This window comes from Onychomys torridus, chromosome 9 (genome assembly GCF_903995425.1).
Source record: "Onychomys torridus chromosome 9, mOncTor1.1, whole genome shotgun sequence".
Lineage (NCBI taxonomy): Eukaryota > Metazoa > Chordata > Mammalia > Rodentia > Cricetidae > Onychomys > Onychomys torridus.
Genome location: NC_050451.1, coordinates 99,528,886 through 99,553,244, shown reverse-complemented (window position 1 = coordinate 99,553,244; position 24,359 = coordinate 99,528,886). Strand labels below are relative to the sequence as shown.

General features: G+C 35.8%; 1 long non-coding RNA gene across 2 annotated transcripts in view; it reads left to right on the top strand.

Moving 5' to 3' along the window:
• Window positions 1-24,359, top strand: part of LOC118590999 — a 226,002-nt gene that overhangs the window by 17,527 nt on the left and 184,116 nt on the right. For both annotated transcript variants that reach the window (XR_004945891.1, XR_004945892.1), the window contains exon 2: window positions 23,283-23,448. This is a non-coding gene — a long non-coding RNA (uncharacterized LOC118590999). The remainder of the gene's footprint in view (window positions 1-23,282; window positions 23,449-24,359) is intronic.

The window sequence follows — 24,359 nt, the reverse complement described above, 5'->3', positions numbered from 1 at the left end:
TCCAGGCTGAGCATGTGTCCCTGTGTAAGCCCAAGGTTCCAAACAGCCAGCTCATGTACCAAGGACAGGTCCAGGTCCCACAGCCAGGGAGCCTCCCAAACACATCAAGCTATTCAATTGTCTCACTTATCCAGAGGGCCTGATCCAGCTGGGGGCTCCACAGCCATTGGTTCATAATTCATGTGCTTCCATTCAATTGGATATATGTCCCTGTGCTTTTTGCAATCTTGGATTCAACAATTCACGCTCTTGCAGTCCCTCCTCCTTCTCAACAGTTGGACACCTGGAGCTACACCTGGGGCCTGGCTGAGGATCTCTGCATCCACTTCCATCAGTTATTGGATGAGAGTTCCAAAATGACCGTTAGGGTGTTTAGTCATCTGATCACCAGACTAGGTCAGATCAGGCCCTCCCTGGACCATTGCCAGCAGACTACAGAGGATATATCATTGTGGATTTCTGGGGACCTCTCCAGCACTCTGCCTATTCCTGTTCTCATGTGGTCTTCATTTATCATGGTCTGTTATTCCTCATTCTCCCTTTCTGTTCTTGATCCAGCTGGGATCTCCTGCTCCCCTAAGCTTTCTTTCCCTCAAATCTTACACTTCATTACTCCCACTGTCATCTAGGTTGTTCATGTAGATCTCATCCATTTCTCTGTCATTGGGTGATCCCTGGGTCTTTCCTAGGGTCCCGTTTTCTAGGTAGCCTACCTGGAGTTGTGTAGCAGTCTAGTCATCTTTGTTTTACATCTAGTATCCTCCTATGAGTGAGTACATACCATGTTTGTCTTTCTGAGTCTGAGTTACCTCACTCAGGATGATTTTTTTCTAGATCCATCCATTTGCCTGCAAACCTCATGATGTCATTGTTTTTCTCTGCTGAGTAGTACTCCTTTTGTGTATATGTACCATATATATATATATATATATATATATATATATATATATTTTTATCAATTCTTCAGTTGAAGGGCATCTAGGTTGTTTCCAGGTTCTGGCTATTACAAACAAAGCTGATACGAACATAGCTGAGCAAATACCCTTGTGGTATGATTGAGCATTCCTTGGGTATATGCCCAAGAGTGCTACAGCTGGGTCTTGGGGGAGATGGATTCCCAATTTTCTAAGTAAGCACCATATTGATTTCCAAAGTGGCTGTACAAGCTTGCATTCCCACCAGCAGTGGAGGAGAGTTGCCCTTGCTCCTCATCCTCTCCAGCATAAGATGTCTTCTGTGTTTTTGACCTTAGCCACTCTGACAGGTGTAAGGTGGTATCTCAGAGTCATTTTGATTTGCATTTCCCTGATAATTAGGGATGTTGAGCAATTCCTTAACTGTCTTTCAGCCATTTGAACTTCCTCTGTGGAGAATCCTCTGCTTAGTTCTATAGCCCATTTCTTAATTGAACTGTTGGGCATTTTGATGTCTAATTTCTGGAGTTCTTTATATATTCTGGAAATCAGCCCTCTGTCAGATGTGGGGTTGGTGAAGACCTTTTCCCATTCTCTAGGCTGTCTCTTTGTCTTGTTGAATATGTCCTTTGCTCTACAAAAGCTTCTCAGTTTCAACAGAACCCATTGATTGATTATTTCTCTCAGTGTCTGTGCTACTGGTGTTATATTTAGAAAGTGATCTCCAGTGCAAATGAGTTCAAGACTACTTCCTACTTTCTCTTCTATCAGGTTCAGAGTAAGTGGATTTACGTTGAGGTCTTTGATTCACTTGGACTTAAATTTTGTGCATGGTGACAGATATGGATTTATTTGAGCCTTCTACACATTGACATCCAGTTATGCCAGCACCCATTTGTTGAAGGTGCTTTCTTTTTCCATTGTACATTTTTGGCTTCTTTGTCAAAAATTATATGTTCATAGGTGTGCGGGTTAATTTCAGGGTCTTCAATTTGATTCCATTGGTCCACATGTCGGACTTTATGCCAGTACCAAGCTGTTTTTATTACTGTAGCTCTATAGTAGAGCTTAAGGTTGGGGATTGTGATGTCTCCAGATGTTGTTTTATTGTACAGGATTCTTTTGGCTATCCTGCATTTTTTGTTTTTCCATATGAAGTTGAGTATTATTCTTTCCAGATCTGTGAAGAATTGGGTTGGTAATTTGATAGGGATTGCTTCAATCTGTAGATTGCTTTTGGTAAGATCTCCATTTTTACTTTGTTAATCCTGTCTATCCATGAGCATGTGAGATCTTTCCATTTTCTGACATCTTCTTCAATTTCTTTTTTCAGGGACTTAAAGTTCTTGTCATATAGGTCCCTCACATGCTTAGTTAGAGTAACCCCAAGGTATTTTATATAATTTGTGGCTATTGTATAGGGTGATGTATCTCTGATTTCCTTCTCAGCCAGTTTGTCTATTGTATATAGGAGGGCTACTGATTTTTTTGAGTTGATCTTGTATCCTGCTATGTTGCTGAAGGTTTTTATTAGCTGTATCAGTTCCTAGGTTGAATTGTTGGGGTTACTCATGTATACTATCATGTCATCTGCAAATAGGGAGAGCTTGGCTTCTTCCTTTCCAATTTGTATCCCCTTAATATCCTTATGTTGTCTTATAGCTCTGGCTAGAACTTCAAGTACTATGTTGAATAAGTACGGGGAGAGGAGATAGCCTTGCTTTGTTCCTGATTTTAGTGGTATTGCTTTGAGTTTCTCTCCATTGAATTTGATGTTGGCTGTTGGCTTGCTGTAGATTGCCTTTATTATGTTTAGGTATGTTCCCTGTATTCTTGATTGCTCCAAGAACTTTATCATGAAGGGGTGTTGGATTTTGACAAATGCCTTTTCTGCATCTAGTGAGATGATCATGTGGTTTTCTTCTTTGAGTTTGTTTATATGATGTATTACATTGACGGACTTTTGTATGTTGAACCACCTTTGTGTCCCTGGGATGAAGCCTACTTGACCATGGTGGATAATTGTTTTGATGTATTCTTGGAGTCTGTTCGCCAGAATTTTATTGAGTATTTTTGCATCAATGTTCATGAGGGAGATTGGTCTGTAGTTCTCTTTCTTTGTTGCATCTTTGTTTGGTTTAGGAATCAGGGTAATTGTAGCCTCAAAAAAGGAGTTTGGTAATATACCTTCTGCTTCTATTGTGTGGAACAATTTAAAGAGTATTGGTATTAAGTCTTCTTTGAATATCTGGTAGATTTCTGCAGTGAAACCATCAGGTCCAGGGCTTTTTTTGGTTGGGAGACTTTTAATGACTGATTCTATTTCCTTAGGGGTTATTGGACTATTTAAATGGTTTATCTGGTCTTTATTTAACTTAGGTATGTGGTACCTATCCAGAAAATTATCCATTTCTTGTAGACTTTCCAGTTTTGTGAAGTAGAGGTTCTTGAAATATGACCTGATGATTCTCTGGATTTCCTCATTGTCTGTTGTTATGTCCCCCTTTTCATTTCTGATTTTGTTACTTTGAATGCTCTCTCTCTGTCATTTGGTTAGTTTGCATAAGGGCTTGTCTATCTTGTTGATCTTCTCAAAAAACCAACTCTTTGTTTAATTAATCCTTTGTATTGTTCTCTTTATTTCTATTTTATTGATTTCAGCTCTCAATTTGATAATTTCTTGGCGTCTGTTCCTCCTGGGAGATTTTGCTTCTTCCTGTTCAAGGGCTTTCAGGTGTGCTGTAGTCACTAGCATGAGATTTCTCCAACTACTTTATGTGGGCATTCAGTGCTATGAATTTCCCTCTTAGCACTGCTTTCATAGTATCCCATAAGTTTGGGTATGTGATGTATTCATTTTCCTTGATCTCTAGGAAGTCTTTAATTTCTTTCTTTATTTCTTCCTTAACCCATTGGTGATTCAATTGAGCATTATTCAGTTTCCATGAGATTGTAGGATTTCTGTAGTTTTTTCTGTTGTTGAAATCTAACTTTGAACTATGGTGGTCTGATAGAATACAGGAGGTTATTCCAATTGTTTTGTATCTGTTGAGATTTCCTTTGTGGCCAAGTATGTGGTCAATTTTAGAGAAGGTTCCATGCGGTGCTGAGAAGAAGGTATATTCTTTTTTTGTTTGGGTGGAATGTTCTGTAGATATCAATTAAGTCCATTTGAGCCACAACATCAGTTAAGTCCATTATATCTCTGTTAAGTTTCAATTTGGCCGATCTGTCCAGAGGTGAAAGAGGGCTGTTGAAGTCTCCCACTATTAATGTATGGGGTTTTATATGTCATTTAAGCTTTAGTAATGTTTCTTTTACACATATGGGTGCCCTTGTATTTGGGGCATAAATGTTCAGAACTGAGACTTCATCTTGGTGGATCTTTCCTGCGATGAGTATGTAATGTCCTTCATCAACTCTTTTGATTGATTTTAGTTTGAAGTCTCTTTTGCTGGATATTAGGATGGCTACACCAGCTTGCTTCTTAAGACCATTTGATTGGAAAGTCTTTTCCCAGCCTTTTATTCTTAGGAGGTGTCTGTCTTTGAATTTGAGGTGTGTATCTTGTATGCAGCAGAAAGATGGGTCCTGTTTTGGTATCCATTCTGTTAGTCTGTGTCTTTTTATAGGTGAATTAAGTCCATTGATATTAAGGGATACTAATGACCAGTGATTGTTCATTCCTGTTGTTATTTATTTATTTATTTATTTTGGGTGTAGTGTGTGTGTACTTCTCTTCTTTGGGGTTTACTGCTGTGGTGTTATCTATTGCCTGTGTTTTCATGGGTGTATCTGCCTTCCTTAGGTTGGAATTTTCCTTCCATTGCTTTCTGTAGGGCTGGGTTTTTGGATAAGTATTGTTTAAATCTGGTTTTGTCTTGGAAGGTCTTATTCACTCCATCTATGATGATAGAAAATTTTGCTGGGTATATTAATCTATGCTGGCATCCTTGTTCTCTCAGTGTCAGCATTATACCTGTCTAGGTCCTTCTGTCTTTCAAAGTCTCCATTGAGAAATCAGGTGTTATTCTGATGGGTTTGCCTTTCTAAGTCACTTGGCCTTTTTCCTTTGCTGCCCTTAATATTCTTTCTTTATTCTGTACATTTAGTTGTTTAATTATTATGTGGTGAGGGGACATTTTTGGGGGGGTCTAGTCTGTTTGGTGTTCTATAGGCTTCTTGTATCTTCATAGGCATTTCCTTCTTTTTGTTGGGCAAGTTTTCTTCTATGATCTTGTTAAATATATTTTCTGTGCCTTTGAGTTGGTATTCTTCTCCTTCCTCTTTCCCTATTATTCGTATGTTTGGTCTTTTCACGGTGTCCCAAATTTCTTGGACATTTTGGGTCATGACTTTCTTGGTTTTAGTGTTTTCTTTGACTGGTGAATCTATTTCTTCTACCATATCTTCAACACCAGAGATCCTGTCTTCCATCTCTTGCATTCTGTTGGTTATACGTGTGTCTGAAGTTCCTGTTTGTTTACTCAGATTTTCTATTTCCAACATTCCTTTTGCTAGTGTCTTCTTCATTTTTTCTATTTCCCTCTTCAGGTCTTGGACTGTCTCCCTTGCTTTTTCATGATTTTCTTTCAAGGACTTACTGTTTTCTTCTGCTTTAATTGTCCTTTCCACTAGTTTTTTATAGCGTTCTTTCCATTTTTTGTTTGTCTGTTCCTCTACTTTATTTTTGGTTTCTTCTATATAAGGCTCTAGATTTTTCATGATACTTATAAGGTTGTTTTCTTCTTCTTCTTCCATTCCATGATGTTCAGGTCTAGCTTTTGGAGAAGGGCTAGGTTTTGGTGACGCTGTATTGCTCTTTATTTTGTTGTATGTACTTCTGCCTGACGTCTGCCCATCTCCTCTTGGGTTCGTTCTTGGTCATATCAGTGTACTTGGTCCAGAGAGAGCTGACAGATTTAAGGACCCTCTCCCTGGTCCAGATGGAAGCTCTGGGCCAAATGGGAGCACTGGTCCAGATGAGAATGCTGGCTGGATAGGAGCTGGGGGGCTGGACTCTGAGTCTCGGGAAGTCCCTGGGGTCTCTGTATTTTGTCCAGATGGGAGCTCCTCTTGTACAGATGGGAGTTCCTCTGGTCTCTGGTCCAGATGGGAGTTCCAGGGCAGAATGGGAACTGGGGGCTGGTCTCTGATTCTCAGGAAGTGGCTGGGGTCTCTGGCAGATGGGTGTGGGGGCAGGGTGTGGAGACTACAGGGTCTTTCTGCAGTCTTGGAAAAGGGGAGTCTTCCTGCAGGGCCTGCTGATTGGCCAGAAACTGTGGCCAAGTTGGGCAGTTCCTCCTGGGATGGCCTGTGTCCAGCAGTGGGACCCAGGGGCAGTTGCCTCTCTGACTATAACCCCTGGCACTCACCTCTGGTCCAGACAGGACTTCCAGGGTGGACAGGAGCTGGAGGTTGGTCTTTAATTTCATTCTTAATTTCTGTTGAGACCCATTTTTCTTGTGTCAAGTAGTGAGTTGTTCAGTTTCATTGAGTTTGTTTGCTTTCTGTTGTGTTTGTTATTGAAATCCAGCTCTGTTGGTGGTGGTCAGATAGGTGCAGGATGTTATTTCACTATTTTTGTATCTGCTGAGATTTACTTTGTATCAAAATATATGGTCAAATTTGGATTAATATATATGAGGTCCTTAGAAGAAAGTATATTCTTCTGTGTCTGGATGAAATGTTCAGTTAATATCTGTTAGGTTCACTTGGGTTATGACATCATTTAGCTACAGGCTTTCTGTGTTTGGTTTGTGTCTGGATGGCATGTACGGTGCTAGTTAGGGCACTGAAGTCACCTACCATCACCATGTGAGGGTCAATATGGGATTTAAGCTATAGAAATGTTTTTATAGTGTATCTTTGCTGTTAAGTATATTTCTTAGATGCAATAGAAGTATGGGTTCTGTTTTTGTATCCAGTCTATTAGTTTGTTTCTTTTTATTGAGGAATTGAGACATTTACCTTTGGGTTATCAACTAACAGTACTTATTGATTATTATTATTTTGCTATTTAAGGGTGTTTTTTCCTCTTATTTTGATATGCTGGTCTGATATATTTTATTCATTGTCTTTTTTTGGGTGTGGTAAACCTCTTCTGGTTAAAGGTTTCTTTCTTTGCTTTCTGTAGGCTTGGAATATCTTTCTTTCTCCATCTATTGTGACAGAAAGTTATTCTGGGTATAAAAGTCTGGATTGGCATCTGTGGTCTCTTAAAGGTCTGCAGAACTTCTTCCTACGCACTTCTGACTTTTAGACTTTCCATTGAAAAATCACATATTATTCTAATAGGTCTGATTTTATATGTTACTCAGGCTTTTTCCTTTGCAGCTTTTAATAGTCATTCTTTATTTTGAACATTTAGTGTTGATATTATTATGTGTCATGGGAAATTTCTTTTCATGTCCTGTCTATTCAGTTGTGTGTTCTTGTACCTTGATATGACATCTCCTTCTGTAGGTTAGGAAAATTTTCTTTATTTTGTTGAAAATATTTTCTGTACCTTTGACCTGGATTCTTTCCTCTACTCTTATTATTATTAAATTTGGACTTCACATAATTTCCCATATTTCCTCAATGTTTTGTGCCAGGAATCTTTTGTTTCTATATTTAAAATTATTTGAGGTGGATGTATCCATTTATTCTATCATGCCTTCATTGTGTGAAGTTCTTGTATTCTGTTGGAGAGGCTTGCCTCTATGGTTCCTGTGCAAAATCCTAAGTTATTCACTTCCATTTTACCTCAATTTGGGTTTTTTATTGAATCCATTTCCCAATTCATGTTTTGAAATTGTGTTCTTCATACCATTCCATTGTGTATGTTTTCAGATATCATTAGTGGATTTATTCACATCACTCTTTTAGGTCTTATTCATTAATAAAGGGAATATATTCATTATAGCTATTTTGAAGTTCTTTTTATGTGTTTGAGCTATATTGCATTTCTTAGATTCTACTGGACTCCAATGGACACACGTTCTACATGCTACTAATTGTATTTTTAGGCTGATATGTAGTCACCTGGGTTCCAGGTGTCTATGCTTCTAGGTGTTGACATATGGTCCTGTCCTTTTTTTGTGTGTTTTTCATTCTTTGGTTTCTGCTGTCATCTCTGGATCTTAGGAATCTGAAGTGGTTGTGGGTGACTTGGAAGTGGGTACCTCTGAGTCTCTACAGCTGTGGTCATTGGAATCTCAGCCTGAACTTATTTCTAGGTATTAGGAGCTGTCAGGAAGAAATGGGGATGAGATAGATGGGTGGGTGTGTGAGAGTGTCCATAGGAAGGAGGAAGGCTTAGTCTGCCATGAGGATCTTTGGAGCCCCCAGGAAATGGAGGAAGAGAAGGAAGACAGGCCCTTCATGTAGTCTGATACAGGGCTGAGGATAAGACTATGGAAATGGAGTTGGAGGATAGGAGAAGAAGGAAGATCACCTACCTGGTTCCCAGGCTGGCATGTCCAACTGGTTTCCAAAGTGTATTCCAAAGATGATGTTTTTCAAAATTGGTTACTTGATTCTGTTCCCTAGGACTCACATGGTAACATGATAGAAATAGAGAATCGGCTTCTGCTGCTGTGTTCTGAACTCAGCCTATGTGCTGAAACCTGCACACATGCACCACAAACATATACAAAATAAAACATTAAGATAGTTTTTGCTTGTTTGAGTTTGAATAGTTATTAATATTTTTACATTCTGTAAGTAAGAATCACAGAAGCATTATATACACCTCACAAAATCAATGACAGTGTCAGAAGAATCACACCTACTCTTTCATAATAATATATGAAACTATGAAGCATTAAAAATATATTGTATGAATATTTTAGAACACAAAGACATGAAAGCAAAAATTTTCTTATGGTCATAAAAGTCTCAGAACTTATTTCTCTGCATTTATGTCAGTATTTTCTCTCTGTAAATATAATTTGAATTGAGAAATTGGACATATTGTCAATTTCCCAGTAATGAAAATGATAGATAGTAAATTTGTCATTGACTACCCTTTCGACCATTTATATCTGTTTGCATGTGTGTGCAGCTAAACCATTTGGTGTAGGAAAGAGTAGATGTACACCCCATCTTGGGAGTCTGATGTGTCTGACCACCTTCTAATGCACATGGTATTGCTACAGTAGGATCTGAGGCTGTGTCTTGGAGATCTCCCAGAAACTGTGAGTCAAAGGGCAATGCATGCATTCACAGCTGTCAGAAACTAAGTGCCCACAAGGCACACAGTTCTGTTGTAGTGCTTCCAACACACTCCCAAGTCTGTAGAAACTAAAACCTGCTAACTATTTCTACTATAGGGAATATATCACAGAGTACTTAGTCTTGACCTGACCATTAATAAATAATTAAGCATTCACAGCTTTTGAACATCAATGCCTTACAACATTATTTTTTTCTGAAGTGCTTTTGTAGCAAATTTCCATAGTCAAAGAAAGTACTTTTGTTGCAATAAACTGTCAATAACTTTCACTGAGCAAACACCTGGAGATATACCTGCTGGCAGTGGTTGGATAAACTTCAAAATCATAAAAATTGCAACCTAGACCAGAATATGAAAAGAAATTCTAGGTGTGAGTATGCCAATGAGAAAGTCAAAATCTGAGGGCTAGCCCTCATACCATGAATTTTGTGTTTCACTTGATATAAAGAGCAGAATAAACTTTCTTCTTAAAGGTACAATATAGCTTAGAAAAGCCATATAAAATGAAGTTACATTTGCAAGTAAGATTTTTCAGTTTGCAATAATGCAATTTATTTTGAGATTTTTTTCAGGTAAAAATGATTAATTTACTGAATATGTTTACTCATATATTCTACGTTTCCATAGAGATTAAGAGATAAAAGTCATGCCAGACTTTTAATTATGTTTTGTAAAATAGCTTCACATGCCATTTTACTATCTTAATATTTTAAATAAGGTTTTAAAATTCCACTTTCTGTAATAGTTTATCTCTGCTTATTCCAAAATGGGGGTAGTAGAGTATCCTACAATTCAATATATATCCAGTTTTCTTGTTTTAAATAGAGAAATGCATTCTAAATGTATGGATTGTTAATTGAGGATTCACTGAATAGATCAATATGGTCTGAATGTCAAAATCTGATTTGTAATGTTTGGTGAAATACTAAGATTTATTTTACAAAGAATTTATTTTTAGTGACAGTTTAATGTAAAAATATTTAGAGCCTTCTCTGTGTTAATTTTAGAGTTTGGTCTAAGAAGTGATAACAAAAAATATAGAGTACTTTAAATGAATTTCAGAAGTGCTAGGTCTAAAGAAGAAGATAGAGTATTACACACTTACTTGTTTTGAAGATTAATTCATTTAATGGTATGTGCATGCGTGTTTTGTCTGTATGTATATCTGTACATCATGTGTGTGTAGTGCCCAAGAAAGCCAGAGAAGGTATTTTGTTCTCTGAGGCAGATGGTCATTAGCTGGTAGCTGGGTGCTGGGAACTAACTCTGCGTCTTCTGAAAGGGTAGACAGTGGTCCTCATGACTGAGCCATCTCTTCAGCTCATATGCATTAACTAATTTAAAGAAGCAGACAGTATGATTGGGACCCAGAGTTTAGTGACTGATTACTGGAAAACTGGACCAGGCTCCTAATTTTGTGAACCCCAGATCAGTATATGTGAATCTGAACCAAAAGCATAACTGAAGCTGGTAATTTACTCTGGAAAAAAAAAAAAGAAAGAAAAAAAAAAACAACAACTCTGGATAGAAATAGCACACTACTCTCCACAGGTCCTGTGGTTTTATTGGTCATCATCATACATAATCTGCATATGATGATCAAATACTGAATGTATTATCTTTACAAGTTAAACTCGAATAACTGAGGAATTTCTTTACATAAGGTGAGCAATGAGTTCATAAAGAAAGCTGTAAAACTGTGATCGTAATCACATGTTCTCACTGGTGTAAAAAATATCAAGTTAATGTTAGTTCACTGTGGACAATGTTTCTCTGTGATGAATGTGTCCTATTGTTTTTTAATGTAGACAATAATTCTTGCATGTTCTTTATGCTATTGGGCTAACCTGTACTTGTCTAATGTCTATTAATGCAATATAATAGGTCTATATTTTGGATTATATTGGTAAACTTCATACTTTATGCTTATTGTTTTGATGAATTTTTTTACTAAGCAATTTCATACATGTATATACAATACAGTTCCTCTCTATTCCTGCCTGTTCTTTATTTGCTATCTCTATTAACCATGCCCACCTCTAAACCAGTCACTTTTCTGACTCAGGATTTGTGAAGCATTTAGTTTAACTAGAACCATCTGTTTGACCATAGAATTAGAACTCTCCAGTGAGGCTATAATGTAGTTATCAGTTGGTATACAATTGAAAGACATGATTCCCCTCTTTCCCTGAGTCTGTTAGTAAGGGAGTAATTCAGCGTTGAGAAGTAGAATAATGATTCCTACCCCTTCCTTCATTCATGGCTACTGACAGATCTGGTGTTGTGCAGACCCATTGCAACAACCTCAGCTGCAGTGAGTTCCTGATTGCAGTGACTGTATATTGCTTTCAAGCTGCTTAGCTCCCTGCTCCTACATTTGTTCTATCTTGTCTTCTACAATAAATAAGTAGACACTTGGCCAAATGTCATTCAAGAAAAGCTGTAAGAAGATTAAATAAAAACCCTAATTAATATATAATGCTTTCTTTTCACTCATTTTTTATGGATACCTGGTTTACACTAAGAAAAAGTCTTTAATTTTTCACTCCAATAATTGTTTGTCAAAATACTCAATGCTGTAAAACAGAGGTATGAGCTCCTTTTATTGTTCTTCTGCTTTTATCACGCAGGACAACTTTTTACAATGTAGTGATTAAGTGGAGAAAATCTTGATGAATATTTCTTGGTTTTCCAATGCTACTTTTCATCTTTTATTAAATATTTAAAATGCTTCTTATTTTAGTTAAATAAATGCTTCTGTTTCCTAATAAAATTTAAAGTTTTGTTGAGAAAATTGTAAATAATTCACATAAAGTGTTTGAAACCATCACTAGCATGGTGCAAGTACTATATAAGGGTTAATGGTTACTATAGACAGGTGTTTTTTTTTTTTTTTTGGTTTTTCGAGACAGGGTTTCCCTGTGTAGCTTTGCGCCTTTCCTGGAACGTACTTGGTAGCCCAGGCTGGCCTCAAACTCAAAGAGATCCACCTGGCTCTGCCTCCTGAGTGCTGGGATTAAAGGCGTGTGCCACCATCAGCTGGTTAGACACATTTTAATTGTTACAGAAATCAGCATAGTTTGAGTCTGTGTGATAAAGGAAACATTGGAGAAATCCACATAAAATCTGAATGATTATGTTTTTCTGGAATAGAGGGTTTTTTTTGGGGGGGGGCTATTGGTTGATCTTAATTAGTTGTGGATTTGTAACACCCAAGAATCACTCAAAAGCTTATATGAGTGTTGGCTTTCAGATTTTGTGAACTATTTTTACTTACTGGAATTAAAAAAAATGGGCAGTGTTTGAAAGAAAGACATTATTACTAGATATATCCACTACAGATCCATGTATAAGAAAACTTCTTCCAGCTACCTATACGACAGAACACATGGGAAACTCTGCTTTGCTGCATTCTGTTGATGTCAGATATCACGAGTAATGGTGAAACTGCATGAGCTATTAAAGTGAAGTTTGAGTAGAAAACATGCTTTGATATGCTAAAGCGAAATTGTAAAGAAGCTGTTGAAACTGTCTGTGGGATAAGTATGTGGTTTGACTATATTAATGTGTCTGTAACATCAAAGTCAATATTTAGATAGGAAAATGATGGATAATTTTATAGAAAATGAATGAGTCACTTTAAGCTTTCAAGGATTCAAAGTTAAACTTATTAATTTACTATAGATATAAAGAAGTATATGTGGATGTCTCAATTTTGAATATTGCCATGACATATTTTTTATTAATTTTGATAGTATGTATTAACTGATGTTATGTGATTTATAATTGAGATTATGTGAATTGGTATGATGCATTTCAAAGGAAATAAATCTATTTATGATAATTCATTTATTTATTATTGTTTATGCTTTATGATTTATATAGTGTTGGAATTTATTGTTTAAGCTACAAACTTTGTACATATTTAAAGAACTATTGAATTTATTCATTGAGATTTCACACATATAGAAAATTTATTTGATTATTATATTGTTCAATTTTGCTCTTTCCTGTAACATCCCTCCTCCCTGTTTTCTGATTTTCCTCTTTATAATATTCCATCCTGAGGATTCCATTTTCAATTCTATTACACATTTTGGAGTTATCATAATAACTACAAACTTATTTCCAATTGCATGTATAAAATACAATTTTTATAACCCTAGTAGAGATATACCATTTGAAAGATTTATTTATTTATTATGTACACAGTGTTCTGCCTACATGCATCAGATCTTGTTACAGATGGTTGTGAGCCACCATGTGGTTGCTGGGAATTGAACTCAGGACCTCTGGAACAGCAGCCAGTCCTCTTAACCTCTGAGGCATCTCTCCAGCCCAAGATATACCTTTCTTAAAGTGAAACTCTGAAAGGAAGACTATAACCTCTATGGTAAAATATAAAAATAATTTCTTTTAAAGAAAATATTTTTTAATAATTTATTTAATTTTGTTTATGTGCATTGGTGTGAAGATGTCAGATCTTCTGGAATGGTAGTTACAGATATTTGTGAGCTGTCCTTTGGGTACTGGGATTACAGACAGTTGTGAGCTGCCATATGGGTACCAGGAATTGAACCTGGGTCCTCTGGAAGGGCATCCAGTGCTCCTAACCCCTGAGCCATCTCTTCAGCCCCTAAAGAAAATATTTTAACCCCTGATATTTTACTTAAACAGATTATTTTAGAGGAATTTGGCATTGGATACTTTGTATGAGAAAGAAGGCTATATGAAAACTTTTGTTCAAAGCTGAGGATATGGTTGGCTTAGATTTTGTAAGCACAAACAAAGTGAGTAAACATATGTGAAAAATTTCTTTAGCAGGTATGCCATATCCAGCAATGAATGATCAAAGCACAATACAACATACTCACTATAGCTTCCATACTAAAAGCAACAAAGTTTGGCTGTCAATTTTCAAATATAATTATACATCATGAAAATAAGTTCTTCATGTGATTTTATTAGCCTATAGCTCCATCGATTATAGCAATTGCATTCTAGTAGTAATGTCTCCCAACATTAGAAATTATGTATTATATAAATAATATAAAATAAATACAATTTTTGTAACAATGTCAAATAAACATAACCAATGATATAACACATTCTTCTAAATTTTCCCTTTCTTTTCCATTATTTGGTAGAAAGAAAAATGTATGCAATATATTTTTATATATTTATTTGTTCCTACATTTATTTTGAGACAGAAAGACAAAGTATGCAGTCTGTTCTAATTTTATCTATCTATCTATCTATCTATCTATCTATCTATCTATTTATCCCTGCATTTATTTTGAGACAGGGTTCAGGGAGTCCAGGTTGAAATTCACTACATAGGTGTGGTTGATATATTGTGCACCCCAATGAACTTATCTGGGGGTCAGAGAACAGAAAAGCTGCTATATTAAACAGAGGTTAGGCAGTATTAGCACGTGCCTTTAATCCTAACATTCTGGAGGCAGAGATCCATCTCTGCCACACTGGAAATAGCCAGGCATGGTGACACACACTTTTAATCCCAGCACTTGAGATCTCATGTCTTGCTTGGGAAAGACACATGCCTTTAATCCCAGGAAGCAGAAATGTATATAAGGTGTGAAAATTAGGAAGCTTTTTAAGTTGTAGGCTTTTAGCAGAAGTTCAGCTGAGATCCATTTGGGTGAGGAGAAGACTCAGAGGCTTCTAGTCTGAGGATCTGTGGAAACAGGATTGACTAATAAGTTGGCAAGATGAGGTTAGCTGTGTCTTGTTCTGATTCTCTGATCTTTCAGCATTCACTCCAATATCTGGCTCCCATGATTTTATTTAATAAGACCTTTTAAGATTCATACTACACATAGGTAAGAATGACTTGAGCTTCTGATTCTCCTGACTCAGTCTTCTGAGTGTTGGGATTACAGCCCCAGACACATACTTGTACATTAACCTTGGATTTATTAGTGTCTAGAACTAAGATAAAGTTTCCTGTCATTTTGAAATTTTATTGTTACATTGGAGAAGTCTAACACAGAAAATGCAAGCACCACTTTCCCCAGGTGACTTTTCCCGGAAGCTAGCCAAAGGTGCTATTTTGTATCTTTTCTGTGTACCATTTTATTTTGCTGCTATTTAAATATGAATTAAACACAGTAGGTATGCATGAGGGAATGCCAAATCTTTGTTTTAAAAGGCTTAGAATCTTCTAGCTTGTGACTCATATTGGACATCACAGTGCTTATTAATGGTATTCATCTAGTCACAATTTTAAAAGAAAAGAGAATCTTAGCTTGCATTTTAGAAGCAATTTGTGCTTTATTTTTTCAGAGAAACACAATATGTTATTGAAGCTGTACTAAATTTGCCATAAATAATTTTTATGGCTATAGTATAGACATTCATCAGGACGTCTTATCAGTTAATTGGTACTTAATTACTGGAGTACATAAGTATACATGAGTCTGTGAGTCCCTGAAGAGAAAGCTATTAACATTCAGAGTTACACAGGAAAGATCTTAATTCTGATTTATTTTTTTCTCAGAATCACACTATTGTTCTTTCCTCACGTTTTCATAAACCACCACAAAGAGACAATGGTGTGGTGTTGCTTCATTTTCTATAAGTAAGTATGTGATCTCCATTTAATCCCTTAATAAACATGTTTTCTTCCCAGAAATCCATGGATTTCTCACATTAATAACCGTCTCCATCTCTGTCTCCTGTCTGATCATCTCTATGTCCATCGTGCCCACCTATATCTTTATTATTTAGTTAACACTATCAGCTCTATTTCCATTACCTCCATCTCTGTCTGCCAATGCCACTTCCATCTCCTTCTTTCCTGGCACTTTTCAAATGTATCAATTATCAATCTTGGTTCCTGCAAGAGTAGCAACCTGACAGACAGTGATTAGACAAAATGGCTTATAGTGTAAACAAATGTGTTTTTTTAAATGGGTAAAAATATACATGTCTGTAAGTTAAAATTAGTATGAAAATTAACATTGAAAACTCTGAAAGAATTCCACATCTTTCCACATACTTCCTTCCGTTTTTGAAATACCTTTACTAAATTCTATTTTAAAATTTCCCAATTTAAAATTGAAATAAACTTTTCTGGAAAGACTTTCTCTCACACTTTCATGGATTTTTATTGGCTTTTCATTTGCTTAGGAGAAACTTTGCATACTTCTGTGATTGCACATACACAAATACTTGACCCCCGATCTGCTTTTTGTGTCTTATTGTAATATAAGGTCCATGCACTTAAAGCTTAAATCAGAAACATATTACCAGAATAAAAGTCCAGTTTAAATCTAGTTATAATAGGCTATGAAAAAGTTTAGTTTAATTTACATGGGAATTTATGATATTAATGGTCAAATAATATATATTTTATTACTTATTTAAATGAACACTTCAAAGTGAGAAATGCTGAATAGTTTTTCCTTTGAGGGTGCCAAGATGCAAACTTTCTTTCTATGCATTTCAGTCTTCACACCATTTCCATTGTTCAGTTTTTATCATTTATTGTTTATGTTTTGGGTTTTTCTTTCTAATTAGAGTGTAGCAAATGATCAAACACCAGAAATTATTATAAGAAAAGTCATGATAGGCAAGACATCACTTTCGGAATAAATGTTTTGGCAAATACTGGAATATTGTGTTCTTGATAATTACGGTAACTGCCCTCATGATTGCATATTCTTGAATAAATAAATTCCTAGCAGCAGCTTATTCATCATATAAGGCTTTTTTTAAAAAATCCCTGAAAGCAACTTGAGTAGTATTTATATAGACTGAGCAGGTTGTATTCAGGAATAAGTATGTTTATACAGATATGCATATAATAAAAACTAACAAGTAAAGAGTTCTTGATTGTGAAAGAGAGTCAGTAGGGCAAATGGTAAGATTTGGAGGGAGGAACAATGGAGGAGGAGAAATGATGTAATTAGATTATAATCTCAAGTTCAAAATTTAAAAAACAAAAGTTTTGAATCTAAAAGTCAAGTGTTAGAGGACAATGAGATTTTGTTCTCTTAAAATATTAAATATTAAATGTTAAAATGCATTAGTTATTTTAAAATGATTCAAAATGACAACATTAGTAGAAGTTTTTCCTATACCTTACTTGGGTTGAATTCATGGTTCCCTTGGATTTCAATGTTGTGTAAAATGGTGTCATCTGTCATCTAAGTTTATCTTTATGGTTCTTAGTCAAAAATTTTAACTTCAAGTGTATATCAACAATGTAAAATTCATAGGTTAATAATGTATTCCTTAACAAACATCAATACTTCCATGCAAACATTTGAGATTCAAATTTGAGATAAGAATACAAGCCAATCACTAGGAAAAAGTGAAGAATTTTGTTTTCATGATGTTTATATAAATTATTAACAACCTCCATCATAATTATTCCTTAAGACAGGCAGAAAAATCCATGAGATTTTTAAATTAGTCTGTCTTGTCTTTTATAAATTAACATTTGTCACTTAAGAATATATTTGGCAACATAAGTGTTATTAAGACTTGAATTAAATTGTGTAATAAATATAACAATTACATAATAATATAGAATAAATATTCTGAAAACTGATACTATAACTTTTCATGGTTTTGTCTGTGACATTTTAATATTCAAAGCACTTTTATACAATATGAAATACTGCATTTATTGTTTCTAAAGTCACAAGAATAAATAATAATAAATAATAGATATCAGTAGCAAATTTTGTTTATTATATTATGTATTGATTCAAACCAGTTTGTTTTGGTGCATCTATAAATAATATAAAAGTGAAATCTGAAAAGAAGGCCATTAAATAATTAAGTTGAAGAAAATAACATTTTAGGCATAGTTTTAACAAGAGTTGTGTTTTAGCATTATTGGTACACAAAATGTTTTCACATTTCCATAATAAACATTGTAGGAGCTCTATTAGAACTCAAGTAATAAAAAGGAAAACAAGTTTGCATTTTTGGTACATCTACATTGCTAGACTACTAGCTAGCATCCTTGGATTACAATTTAATAAATGTGAGTTAAAATAATATAGAAGTTTCTCCTAAATATTTACTTGATCTTAAACTTTATATTATGGAGTAGTTTGTAGTAGAAGTTCTACCGCTACATTCTGAAGTCATCAAACACTCTGTTCTTGTCGGTAGAAGGGTAATTAAAAGTAAACATCCTAAGAATTGAAAAAGTAAGCAGGGCATGTAAAGGTGGATGACTGACATTTGATCAGTGAAATATGGAAACTGTTCAAAAACGTGATTGATTGCTGAGAGAGGTAGAATAAGCCTCTCTCAGAGAGGACTCCTCTAATTGGTTATCTGAATCAAAATGGTTAGCCCTGAAGTCATGAACACACAAGCAACAAAGTAGAGCTCAGAAGGTTGTATGAATATATTTCTGTGCATATATGTAACAATAATAATCAAAGAAAAACGTGTCATCAGTTTGAGAGATAGTAGGCCCAGAGGCATGGGAGGAGCAAAGAGGATATGAATAGGTGGAAGGAAAACAGTATAACATGAATTGCTAAATGGTCTTATTAATAAAAAACCCCTGGAGCCAGGTATTGGCGTGAAAGCTGAAAGATCAGAGAGATAGAACAAGCCACAGTCACCTGCCATTACCTCACCAACTCCACGAATCCTCTGACTGAAATCCTCAGCCTACAGAGAGAGTTACTTCCTGTACACTCATGCCTATATGCCTTTCTGTGCCCTGTCATCTTACTTCCTCTCTCCACCCAGTTCTATCACATCCTGTCTGTCTATATAGACCTCCACAACCCTATAGTTAACTAGTACTGGGATTAAAGGCGTGTGCCACCAGGCCTGGCTCTGTTCCCAGTGTGGCCTTGAACTCACAGAGATCCAGATGAATATCTGCCTCCCAAATGCTAATTTAAGGCATGTGCTACCATTGCCTGACTTTTATGCTTAATAAATAGTGGCTGGCTCTGTCCACTGATCCCAGATAAGTTTTCTTGGGGAGCACAAATAAAATATCACTACAGAACAGGGAAGTGATAGAATTATATTTTTATTAAAATATTAAAATTAATGTTGTGGGAGCCAGTCCCAGAGAATTCATCCTGCACCCAAGGCTCCAGGAACAATTCAAGGAACCACAGGATCAGGGATTTTGCATGACATTGTGTTTCCTAGTATTACCAGAAGCTGTACCCATGAATCCTCACCAATGTGATTATTCAAAGTGAGCTGAACAGGGATCACACTAAGGAACATGCCAAGGTAGTGGGAACAGCCCACAAGGCCTCAGCCCTGAATGAAGTATATGCAGCTGAGTCAACCTGAAGTGGGAGACTGGAAAACACCAACTGTCCAGAGCCAACTGTTCACCCTGAAGACAAACATATAAGTGATTTTGTAAGGAATTAACAGAATATATATATATATATATATATATATATATATATATGTATGTATATAATTTATTATATTTGTGTTTTAATTTTACACATCAACTATGGGTTCCCCTGTCATCCTCCCTCCCGCCCCTGCTCCCACCTTCCCCCCAGCCCCTCCCCTCCATTCCCATCTCCTCCAGGGCCAAGACTCCCCTGGGTATTCATTTAAACCTGGTGGATTCAGTACAGGCAGGTCCAGTCCCCTCCTTCCAGGCTCAGCAAAGTGTCTCTGTGTAAGCCCAAGGTTCCAAATAGCCAGATCATGAGGTAGAATATATATTTATATATAAATACATATATACATGCAATAATAATTAATGAAAGAAGAGGCCTTGAATTTGAAGGCAAGCAAGGAGAATAAATGGGAGGGTTTAGAAATACAAAAGAGATGGAAGAAATGCTGTGTTTAAAATAAGATAGCAATAATAAACCTGAAGCAACAACAAAAATAAATTTTGACTTCTATGTAAATCATTATCTGCCCGCAAATGATCTGATATTCTAAATAATTTAGTTTAATGTACATTCTCTTCACTTATCACTTATTGGAATAGAATAATTTTAACTACATCCTAAAACATTCTTTTACAAATCAAGCATAATGGAAAGCTGGTAGTTTCTCACACATAATATGAAATTTTTCCAGTCTGAAATTTTCTCTTAGCTTAATTATAACAAACTTTGAGAAACTTGTTATCTGGCCAGTTTAACATGTGTGATAATGGACTTGTCCTAGCAAAGATACACCCAGGCTCATTGGCACTGCACCTTGACATCAGAGGCTAAAACCACACACTATAATTTTAGTTTTTTTTATATATCTTTAAATATTTTTCCTTTTCTTGAAAATATATTCTTTTCTCACATAATAATGCTGATTACAGTTTTCCTTCTCTCTACTCCTCCCAGTTCCTCCCTACCTCCCCTCCCATCCAGATCCATGCTGTTTCAGTCTCTCATTAGTAAACAAGCTTCTAAGGTATGATAGTAAAATAAAATACAGTAAGATAAAATAAAAACTAACACATCAGAATTGGACAAAACAAACAGGAAGAAAAGGCAAAGGCCAGAGAATCAGACCCACTTGTTTGCACTCTCAAACATGCCATTCAAGTGCTGCACTAGAAGCCATCATAGACATGCAGATGACCTGGTGCAGACCAGTGCATGCCCTGAGAACGCTGCCTCAGTCTCTATAAGTTCATGTTCATTTAGAGGGTCTTGTTTCCTTGGTGTCCTTCATCCCCTCTATCTTTTGTACCTTTCTGCCTCCTCTTCAGCAGAGTTCCCTTTGTCCAAAGAGGAGGAGTTTGAAGGAAACATCCCATTTGGGGCTAAGTGCTAAATCATATTCTAAAGATTAATATAGCGCTCACCCTTCATTATGGCAAATGGAGACCATTACAGAAAACCACAACTGGACACAACACAGATATCAAGGATCATAGTGAAAAAGCCCAAAGAGACTACCTTTAATACAATTGTTGCATCTCAGATGTAGAGAACTTGTTGGGACAGAGAACAGAAATGTTATAAGAGCCAGAGGACCAAGAAGTCTGTTATGACATTATGTCTCCCATATATGACTGCCTAGACAAGGACTGAACTGATGTCAAATAGACATGCTAATGAGAAAGGGTGAAATCCCATGGAGTAGAAGTCTGACACCTAGACAAAGAACTATATAGGTAACTAATAACCGATAAAAGAAGATCAATTTATCTCTCCCAGGCACACGCCCCTAACTGGTTATCCGAAACAAAGTAGTCAGCCCTGAAGTCATATGAATGTAAACAACAAAATTAGCCTCAGCAGCTTGAATTTGTGTGTGTGTGTGTGTGTATGTGTGTGTGTGTGTGTGTGTGTGTGTGTGTTAACTAATAGGCAGCCATTAATTTCAGAGAGAATTGGAGAGATGTGGGAAGGGTTGGAGGGAGAAAATAGAAGGGTTGTGTAGTTATATTTTAATTAAAATATATAAAATGTATGATTACAGTAAAAACTGCATGTAATCCTTATCAACACACATTTACTTTGAAGTCATTATTACACATTATTTTGTTAGTTGATAAATGGTTCAGCCCAGACTCTAAGATAAAGATTCATTTAAATATATTATCATTTTGGTTTAAGCAATCAGGAGTGATTCTTTAATGTTTCCTATTGACCAAAGTTCAAACATTGCTGATTATTTTACAATTTTCATTACTGTGCTATTAGAAAAGTGTTAAATGATATCTGCATATCTCAATTCTTTGATAACTGAAGTGCTTTTTAAAGTATCCTTTACTGTGATTCTTGTCAACAGTCTCTAGTTTTCTTTCTTTTTGCTTTTTCTTTATCTCGTTGTTTTACTTGCAAAGCATCTGAGAAAATCTCTACATCACTCTCTGCTCTTGCTTTGCACTGATTAACAGGTGGTTGAGTTTAACTTGCTTGTTTCCTTGTGTTGTGTCTAAAATGCTAGTGAAACTGAATGAAAACTAGAGGCATTTTGTAAAGTCTTTTCTTACTGTACATTCACCAGATGACAAATAGACAAATTCTCTTAGCTTCTATAAGCTATCAGAATAATTATTGCTTTTCCCCCACATTAGGAGCCTGGTTATAAAATATGTAGTCAGTAATGTCTTGTGACAAGAAGTTTCTCTGGACTGTATTGTCCAGATGGAATTTAACTGGTATTATTCAAAAGTGCCACAGTAATCAGTAAAATGCTGTGGGATGTTCTGTATGTCAAATGTGTTGCTCTGATTGGTTAAAATAAATAAAGTGCTGATTGGCCAGTAGCCAGGCAGGAAGGATAGGGTAGGTGGGACAAGGAAGAGGAGAAGGCTGGGAAGTGAAGGCTGGGGCAGAGAGACTGACAGCCACCGCCATGACAAGATGTAAGGTACTGGTAAGCCACGAGCCATGTGGCAAAGTATAGATTAATAAAAATGGGCTAAATATAAGAGTAAGAGCTAGACAATGGTAGGCCTGAGCTAAAGGCCAAGAAGTTTAAATAATGCAAATGTCTGTGTGTTTATTTTACAAGTGGGTTGTTGGACTAAAAGGGCTTGGCAGGGGCTGGAGAGAAGGTCTCCAACTACAGTAAAACCATGACTTAAGCTCTGTGTTCAGGTTTCCTTTTGTCATTTTTTAAAAAGCAAATGTACCTGTAATGGAGTAATGGTTTGTGATGTATTATCTCAGTCATTTAATATTATCAGATTTCCTTTTCTAGATTTCCAGTGATGAAAGTATTCATTAGTAGAATAGTTATCCTAAAAGTTGATTCTTTGAAATGGTATTATTTGCATGACACTCTCATGTAGACTTGGTCACCTGGTTTATCACAAAGATAGGATACAAACTGAAAATACTTATGACCTTTGCTTTCCCATGAAATGAAGGCCATTAGTTAAAAATTTACTACCTCCCCTTTGCCATTGTCTCTCATACTAATTGTCTAAACTGTGTGAGATAGGATATATAACATAGATTTGGCCTCTGAAGACCTACACAGTTAGAAGTAACTGAAGCTGAAGATATTTTACAGCATGGTTCCCTTTAGCAGAGAGAGAGAGAGAGAGAGAGACTGAAGGCAATGGGCTTGGGGATGTTAGATTATACAGAGTGGTCAACTGGTCAAAAGTTCATGCAAGTGATGGAAAGAAGTAATCTTAATGAGCATTTCCTATTTTCCAAAACATGTTTGTCTGAATCCCATTTTTGTCTTTATAGGATCCCTCCAGCTAATCAGAACTGACTTCATGGACAGCTTATATGGTTAATTACAGTAGTGCTTTACCTGAATGCCTCAAGATATTGATGTAGTCAACAACCGCATCAAGCCTCAGAACACTAGAAATATTGGATAAACCTGGGAGACAGCTTGTCAATATCTAAGGTATTTATTATTTCTAAGAAATATACAAAGTCTGTAGACATAATGTCACAACAGTATTTAAATAATATAATTAACTGAAGATTTCTTCCAAAATAAAAGTCATTTCCTTATGTTGAATACTTTAGATATTACTATGCGTATTTACAAGCTAATTAGTGATTTTGATGTAGAAATTTTTAGAATTTTAACAAAAAAATGCATTCTAATTTCAACAGCTATTTGGATATCTAAATTGCTAGTTAAAAGAAAGTGTTCTCACTATAGTTTATACATCCTTGACCCTGGCATCAGGAAACACAAAGTTTTAGTTCTGCATTGGCTACCTATAAACTGTTTTATTGTCTTTGTTGTATATGATGCTAGTATAAAATAAAAAATATATAAAATATGTATTTATAAAAATACATATGTTTATAAAAAATGAAAGCAAGTCTTTTATTATTAAGATGGAGTCTCACATCTCATTGTTGTACATTTTTAGTTCTGTTATTTTGTTTTTGATAAGGTCTTTCTAAATATCCCAGGCAAGACTTGAACTTCTGTTCTTCCTGCCTGAATCTCTCAAGGGTCTGAATTTACAGGTCTGTTTCAGTTTCTAGGTGTAAATGTAGGCTGTTCCCATTTATACATTCAAGCTCATACCTCTTCATGATACCAAAGCCTAAACTAAAGATTGGCAAACCCACTGTACAGCTTGTAGCTTACTGATCTGGTAGTGAAGCCACAACAATCACTTATTGATAGATAAATTGGAGATAAGATCCTAGCTATTCATTCCTGCCTTAACTTACTTTGTTTATGTTTGTGTATCAATGCATTTTTGTAGAGCAGTATAGGTATCACTTCTTTGTTTCAAAGTGTTCTGAGCCTTCTGTGGTTTACAAAACGTGTCTGGTTGCTTTACATACTAT